General features: G+C 37.5%; 1 pseudogene; it reads right to left on the reverse strand.

Moving 5' to 3' along the window:
* Positions 1–313: 313 nt before the first annotated feature.
* On the reverse strand, positions 314–8,400 carry LOC149565176 (uncharacterized; annotated as a pseudogene).
* Between the last annotated feature and the right edge of the window lie 746 nt (positions 8,401–9,146).

Genomic DNA, 9,146 nt, shown 5'->3' on the forward strand with positions numbered 1-9,146 from the left:
TATGTCATTCCCTCATGCAAAACATCGCCATTCTTTTCTAGAATTAAAGTCAAATTCACTGGCTAATATTAAATATATGTAATCTACACTGTTCAATATTTTGCAAATAAAATCCATTCAAATTACTCTGAACCAGCCCAGGCATCAATCAGCTAATCCATGCCACACTTTCATCATTGGTTTCAACATATGAATCCTTCAAGTATAGAACTGCCACAAAAAAAATCACTGGGAAAGCAAAACATTGAATCATTTGCAGAGTTCATTTTTGTTTCTTTGATTAATCCTATCATAAGTGAAAATGAGAATCAACTCATGCAAGATCTCCTCCAATAAGAAGCAAGTCACCATGTGGGAGTTCTTTAACAATATTGTTGTGGCTTACTTGAAGGGAAGGTTGAGCAAGCAATCAAGCAACATTGTATGTAGAATTGCCACCATCCTCAGTGTCTGCCATGAAGTCAAACCATAGTCCTTCTCTTGCACTTAGATGATTAAAAAGAAAACCTTCCTTTGGGTCATTACTCTATGCCTTAGTCATTGCTGCCTAATCAAATAAAGAAACTATAAATTATTGCACAAAGTAAGACCGAACAAATTTTAAAACATGGCAAGTAATATCACAATTACTTACTACAATGAAATAGAATAACATAACAAGCTTACAGATTAAGAAAATTTGATATATTGAGTAGACATGCCTGCATCATTCGCATATCAAAGCATCCAAGAAACAATGTTACAGATACCAAAAGATCAAATGTTGTCTTGAACAATCTGCTGATGTCCTGAAATGGTACACTCTTGTCATCTTGAATCACTAACACAAGCTTCCTCAGTGGCAAAAATACACCTTGGAATTAGTGGAACAAAGTACATACCCTGAGTACCAAGTAACCATGTCTAAGAAATCTGGAGCTGCAGATGCCTTCTGAATATCAGAAACTGATGCTGGCTGAGGATGTGTGAAAGCCCATCTAAAAATACAAATTGAAACAAAAATAATGAAATTTCACAAAAGTCAAGATAAAGTGACAAATGATCATTTCAAAACAATCAACCTTGTAAAGAAATTTTCAATGTGACATACCTAGTTGACCCTTCAACTACATAATTTGCAATGTATAATCCTATAAATGTTTCCCACAAAGAAAACATAGGTGAGATTATGTCAGCTGACTGCAAAAGAAACATATGGTTAGTAAAGATACTCCCATTGACCAAATTTGATTTAATGGTATCAGATTTTCACAATCTATAAATTTAATTATTGTTGTTTTTGGATTAGACCATTTGTGAATTTCTGAATACAAAAACTCACACATGATCTAATCCAAAAACAACAGTAATCCAAATTTTATTTTTTTACTTCAAAACATACTTAAGTTGTAAAGATTAGTTGTTACTTTGGAACACAGTATGTCCAATAAAAAATATGATTGAAAATTGTGTATTCCTAGATTGGAGATAAGAAAGTCACTCTCAAATAGATAGCCACTTACTTGACCATAAATAACCCATTTGGAAAATGCTGTGTAGTCACTTGCACATCCAACAGATGCAAGCCAATTAGAGCAAACCTGCTCCTTCAATTCATGTACTTATGGCCACCCTTTTATAAATGTATCCACAACAAGACCAAAATCTTTGCTTCCAAATGATTTTGTTCTAGCTAGGGCTCTATTGCCAAAATAGCTTTAAAAAACACAACATGCTATGCTTAAAACCTACAAAAACAATAGACATAATTAACTTAATCATAAGAAGAAAGGCTTGGGTTTCAATGCTAAACCTGTCATATCAAAAAAATTAACATATGATTAGTTTTAGACAAATAATAGCTCTTACAACACTATTTTGCAGAATGGTAAGAATCTCAGGCTGCTTTCCTGCAAAGCGTGCAATGAGGTCCATATACCACAGCCCAAGAAATGTAATATGGAAAACCAAAAGAGCCAAGATAGACAATACAAATAATGTCAAAAATAGAGACACATTCATTTTGATGTCGATTCCCATTGACTGCATGCTTGGTAAATGATACACGCCAGCAATTAAAAGCCACATCACATACCTACAATGTGTAAATCCATTCCTTGGTTCAAAAATTTTTTAAGCAAGGAATATTTGGACAAAAATGTCACTTATACATATAAATATTATCCAATAAATTTTAAGCTTCTACTTTTTTTTTCCTGTTTTGTTTGGATTGCCAGCTGTTGGACATAGTTTGTGTGGGTGTTTTTGGTAATCTTCTGCAATCAATTTTGGATTTGGGTTTTTATTGTTTGTATGGTAGGGCCTGGGATTTCTTCTACATTGGTGAGAACAGATGGTTCTTCTCCAATTGTGCATGCAATGCGATCTGAATCATTTTATTTAGGGGAGAGCTCCAAGTTGAAAAAAGTTAATGGTTTTTTTCCACGTAGCCATGATCGCCCTGTTCTGGTTATTCCTCTAGCGACTGTAATGGAGGACATTGAATATTGGAACAAGCATGCTTTGATATGAAAATTTCTTGGCATCCAGATTTCCCTATCTTCTCTTGAGGCATGGATTCACCACTCATGGCAGGTGGAAGGTGATATGGAGATTATGTTGGCATGGAATAGTTACTTTTTTGTTGTATTCTCTTGCATGTCTAATCGTGATCGTGTTTTTGAAAGGGGCCCTTATTTCTTCAACCATGTGGGGTTATTTGTCAAACCCTGGTATTCAAAATTTAATTCTATTGAGGATCTCCCTTCAACAGTGCCAGTTTGGGTTTGTTTGCCTTGCCTTCCCTTGGAATTTTGGCATGAAGACATCCTCCGAATTTTTTTTGCTTTGTTGGGGAAGCCGACTGTGATCGCACATCAATCCCTGACTGTGATCACACATCAATCCCTTGATAAAAAGGTTATTTCTTATGCTAGAATTTGTGTTGAAATTAATTTGAATAACCCATTACCAGATTCTTTGGAAATTTGTCTTGGGGCTTCTTCTTGGGTGCAACAGTTAGATTATGAATACCTCCCTTTTCGCTATCAAATTTGTCATGAGTATGGTCATTTACAGTGTTAATGCCCCTATAACTTGACTTCCAAAGGAGTGGATGGTTCTATAGTTGGAATTGGTGGTGTGTCAGATACTACAGGGAAAGGACAATCTTAGATGGCCAATACTACCAAGATGATGAATCTGCAAGATGCTACAGATAAGGGTAAGGCTCAAATGCAGGATAAGCATGGCTTTACCCCTGCTCGCCCATGAGCTAAGGGGCATAGTCAGAAGAGGCCTTTGAAAGATAGATTATCTAATTCAAGTTTTAATCACTTTGAGGTGTTGGATAGTATGGTTCTAGAGGAGGGTATTCCTCCTCCTATCTCTTTTGATCCAATTTTCTCAGATGAGGGATTTGTTCCTAATGATGCTTGTGGGGCATCCCAAGTTGTAGTATACTAGAACTATGAGGTCCCTATAGCTCCTATTACAGAGGCTCTAGTGACTCCTGTGGTGTTGGAGGATAATGATGTTTTTCTAGCTGACCTAGTTAAGGATGTGCTACCATTAGGTAAGGGCAAGGGATCTCCTCTCCCCTTGGGGTTTATGCCTAGACCCTTTAAGTGGGTTTCTTTTACTCCCCATCTAAGAAGTGGGCGCAAAATAGACCAAGAGAAGATTAAAATCATAGGAGATATATTGATTGAGTCTAGTTTAGTGAAACCTTTGGATGCTCTTTTGCCAATTCCACCCAATGATGATTATTCTCTCATGGAATGTTAGGGGGTTGAATAGCATCCCTAGAAAAAAGGCTATTCATAACTTGGTGGTTGATCATAGTCCTGATGTTTTTTGTATCCAAGAGACTAAGCTCTCTATGGAGTCTATGGTCCAACATGCCTCTAGTATTTGGTCTTGTGGCCAACGCCAGTGTGTTGGGGCAATAGGCAATGCTGGTGGTTTAGCTATATTTTGGGATCCATGAAAAAATTCTCCCCTTGGTTGGGTGTCTTCTCGCTCAGCTCTCTCTATGGTTGCTTCTGCTCTAGACTCAAGAGAGGTAATCATGGTTACTAATGTGTATGCACCTGTTGATCTTGCGAGAAAGGAGGAACTTTGGAACCATATTCAATCTGTTAGAAATTGTCACCCTTATCATCCTTGGGTGTTAGCAGGGGACTTTAACTTAGTTTTAAATCTAGAGGAGAAGCAAGGTGGTTTGGCTAGACTGGGGCCTTCTTTTGCTCTTCTTTAGCAACACATATCTCTTTTGCATCTCTCTGATGTTAAGCCTTCTAATGGTCTATGTACTTGGAATAATCAAAGGACTAGAGCTGCTGCTATCTCAGAATGTCTAGATAGATTTCTTGTTTCTTGCTTCTGGGTTAGTGGCACTCTTACTCTCTCTTCAAAAATCCTTAATTGGAGGGGTTCTGATCATTGGCCAATCAAATTTTTTTGCTATTGGGGCTTATGTTCCAAAGCATCCTCCTTTTAAGTTCTAGTTGATGTGGCTTCATGACACCTCTCTTTGTGATTTTTTTTTATGCTGGTGGAAAGATGGTGCTCCTACATATGTTACAACAATGTACTCATTTTCTAAAAGGCTTCAATATGTTAAAAGGTAGCTCAAGATATGGAATAGGCAATGCTTTGGGAACCTTCACTCTATGAAGAGGCTTGCTGAAGAAGATCTTGATGTCATCACAAGGGAGATTAAAGATCGAGGTTTCTTAGAGGATCTTGGAAGGACTAAATCCCTTGCTTCTAGAGCTCTAGAAGAATGGGAACTTTAAGAGGAAATTTTTTGGAAGCAAAAGGCTAGAGTTGATTGGCTCTAGGAAGGTGATCAGAACACTGCCTTTTTCCATAAAATAGTGCAATCTCGCCAGAATCAAAGCAATATCTCTTCTTTGGTTAATTCTCAAGGTATCCATTTGAATTCCTTGCCAGCTTTGTTCTAGGAGGCTACTTGGTACTTTTCTACCCTCTTCTCTAAAGACTCTCCTCCTGCTGATAATGAAGAAAATATTCTTTTATCTTGTATTCCTTCCCTTATCATCCAGGAAATTAATGATTATTTCATGCATCCAATATCTTTGGAAGAGCTGGAGGAGGTGGTCTTTGGCATGCCTAAGGGGAAGGCTCCTGGTCCTAATGGCTTTCTAGTTGAGTTCTATCAGGAATTTTGGGACATCATTAATCATGATTTTTTGGAGGTGGTTAAGGAATCCTATTCTATCAAGCAGATGCTTCGAGCTTTGAATTCTACATTTTTGAGTCTTATTCCTAAGAGAGAGGGTGCTAATCAATTGGAGTTTTTTAGACCAATTGCCTTATGTAATGTGGTTTACAAAGTTATTACTAGGTTGATTGCAGAGAGAATTAAAAAGTGGCTTCCCATTATTCTCTCAGAAGAACAAGGTGGTTTTGTTGCTGGCAGACAAATTTGGGATGGGGTGGTTATTGCTATTGAGGCTATTCACTCTATGGTTACTTCAAGGGAGAGAGAAATGTTTGTTAAGCTAGATATGGCTAAGGCCTATGATAGACTTAAATGGAGTTTCCTATGGAGTATTCTTCTTTCTTTTGGATTTAGCTCTGACTGGGTGAGTTGGACTATGAGTTGTGTTACTTTTGTCTCTTTTTCTGTCCTTATTAATGGTCAACCTTCTCAACTATTTGGTGCCTCTAGAGGCATTTGCCAAGGTGACCCTCTCTCCCCATATCTATTCATCATCATGGCTGAAGGCTTGGGCAGATTCATTAAGTATCAGGTGTCCCAAAATTCTATTCAGGGGTGGTAGTGGGGTAATGGCTTACCTTCTCTTTCCCATCTTCAATTTGTTGATGATTCTGCTCTTGCGGGTCATGCTAGGATCAAGGAAGCTGAAGCCTTTCGACATGCTTTGGAAATTTATTTGGCAGCTTCAAGCCAAAAAGTTAATGAGCACAAATCTTCCATTTACTTTTTTAACACTCCTGATTCTATTCAGCATAGGATTGTTCGTATCCTGCAGTTTTAGATTGGGTCACTTCCTTTGACTTATCTTGGCATTCTTATTGTTGTTTCTAGGCAGCCAAATCTCTTCTAGAAAAATTTGATTACCAAGCTTTAGGATAAGGTTAATCATTGGACTCATAGATGGCTTTCTACTGCTGCTCGGGTTACTCTTCTTCAAGCTATTATCCAAGCTCTTCCTACTTATAGAAGCATGGTTCAAGCTGCTCCTATTTACTTTCTCAAGGAGTTTGATGCTCTTTCTCAGCAATTCCTTTGGAGTGGTAATTTTTGTAGTACTAAATGGAGCTTGATTAGTTGGGAAACTATTTTTATGCCTAAAAAGGAGGGTGGTCTTGGTCTTCGATCTGCTCTCTTGAGTACTCAAGCTTTGGCTGCTAAACTTTATTGGTGATGGTGCTCTGGACAATGTCAACTTTGGGCTCATATTATCACTCATAAATATTTTCATGGTGCTGATCCTTGCTCTATTTCTATACTTCCTCTTGAAGGTCGTGGCTCAATGGTTTGGCATACTTTGAAGACAGGTGTGGTGTTAGTCAAGAGGGGTCTATTTTGGATATGTAAAGGTGGTTCTCAGGCTTTGTTTTGGTCTGATGCTTGGGATGGATTCCCTTCCATTTTATCCATGTACCCTCATCTTCAGTCTCTTTGTGACTCCTTTCATGTCACTAGATGGGATAAAGTGGCTCATTACAAGAATCCTTTTCAATTGGGACCTATTGTTGGTTACAGATGGAAGCATTCTTCTGATTGGCCTCCTAGAGGTACATATATGGATTGTCAGGAGCTTTCTCAGATTCTAGCCTCTAGAGAGTATTCCTCTTTGCTAGGTCCTCATGTTTTGGCTTGGGGAGGTACCTTGTCTGGTAAATATCATGTCTCTGCTGGATATCAGGGGATAACTAGACAATTATTTGGGGATGCTGAGGTCCCTTGGTGGAAGCAAGTTTGAAATAAAGTTTCTTGGTCCAAGTGCAATTTTTTCATGTGGCTAGCGGCTCACAACCACTATCTTACATGGGATAATCTTTGTAAACATGGATTTCAGGGCCCCTCTTATTGTGTTTTGTGTGGTAATGGGGAGGAGTCTATCTCTCATTGCTCCTATTCTATTCAGCTATGGCACCTTTGGTGGAGTGCTTGGGGTTGCTCTTGTAGGCATGCTTCCTTGTTGCTTGAGTTTTGGGCCCACTTGGGAAGTGCTCCCTCCAAGTCTTCTCCTCTCCACACTACTTGGATTGATAGCCCTTCATTCATTCTTTGGCATATCTGGTTGGAGAGGAATCATTGAATATTCCAAGATGTTCAGCTAGATGTTTTACATCTTTGGTGGAGGATCTCACATTATCTTCAAGAAACTATTCATGTGAAGTATGAGCTAGATGGGGGTATGGATCCAGTTGATCTTACTATATGCAAAGCCTCAATTTTTATCTTCAGGATGGGGCTATAGCTCAAAGGTTTCCTTCTATGTCCAAGCAGCTTCAACATCAGAGGAAGGGTCAGGTAAATTGGGATGGGCATTGGACTCCTCCTCCCTATGGAGTTCTAAAAATTAACACTGATGGTTTTTCTCGAGGGAATCTAGGCCCTGCTAGTATTGGGGGAGTGGCTCATTGTAGTTTTGGTGATGTTAAATTATTTTTCTCAGTTCATAAGGGTGATTTCACTAACAATCTCATGGAAGCTCAGGCTATTTTATATGCTGTAGAACAATGTTGCTTGCGGGGATGGCATAAGATTATCTGTGAGTTTGATTCCCAGGTGGTGGTGAACTTGCTTTCTTCACAGGAGCTTCACAATGTTAGTTGGTAGCTGGCCACTATTGTTAATCAGATTATTCTCTTCTCTACCTCTTTTCAATTCATTAGGTTCACGTATATTCCTCGTGAATGGAACGAAGCTACTGATTGTTTAGCCAAATGGGCTTCTAGTCATGATCCGGGTTGGAATATTATGGATATGAGGTAACTTTCCTTTGAGATGGTGCAAGAATTTGATGATCTTGTTGCTCAAGATTGAGCTCCTTGTTGAGCTCTCCTTGTTGTATTCCTTTCTGTCTTAATAAATTTTTACCCCTCTTTTTCCAAAACACATAATTTATTTCATATTTGAAAATTTGTGCAGTACCATCGACTGAAGTTTGAGTAGCTTGGCTGAATGGTTCATCCCAGGAAAGGAGAGGAAAAGAAATAGAGAAAACCAAAGAAACATGCATATATAGATCAGCACTTTATATTGTTGTTATCCAACTTATGAATAAGAGTTTGGAATTTATCAACTAATATGAAGAAAAGAGAACCAACCACAACTGCAATCATAGCATGCTGTGAATGTTCATGTGGATAAGGGTATCTGTGCATAAGAATTGTTGTCACCTTCTCCAATTTCATTTACATTTTTTATTTTCTAACATATGAATCAATTTGATAAATTAAACTGAATGAAATTTCAATGTTGCACTGTGGAATAGTAGTGAGATTGGATGAATTAAAATTCTTGCATGATAAAAAAGTACAAATGCGAAAGACTGCAAAATTGGAAAGTAGGGATCAGTAGAATAGTAACTAATAAAGAAGTGCAATGAATAAAAAAGGATTCCCATGCATAATCTCATGTACTAAAAAATTTAGTAAATTTTACTTAATGGCATTAAATTGAATTTAACAAAAAAATATTGTCTAGACTCTAAACAGAAAACAAATCAATGGCACAATATAAAAGATGGGGTCGTATCACATAATTAATTAAATAGATGATAAATAGGCAGAAATTAAAATGGAGCATTGTTTCTCTAAATTTTACCAATTAACTTAACATGGATGCATTTCACAAAAATTGACCAAAAATATTAATAACTCACATTTATGAGCCAGTTATCTAAAATTTTAAACAAATCAACAATACATGAAGTCAACAGTGTATATCCAAAATAAGCTCATAGAATGACAACACCATCAACAGTCTAAAATTGTCTACCATCCTATCCACCAGTTTAGAAAGAGTTAGAACTACTTCATAAAATTATTGCAACTAAGAATTGTCAAATAAGAGAAGTAATTGTGTATTCACTGTTCTTACTCCTTTCTAGATATGATAGTTTCCTTATGTAATCTATTCTGCATGTGTTAGCACAATC

This window comes from Cupressus sempervirens, chromosome 3, assembly GCF_028749045.1.
Source record: "Cupressus sempervirens isolate cs-2001-9-10 chromosome 3, ASM2874904v1, whole genome shotgun sequence".
Classification (NCBI taxonomy): Eukaryota; Viridiplantae; Streptophyta; class Pinopsida; order Cupressales; family Cupressaceae; genus Cupressus; species Cupressus sempervirens.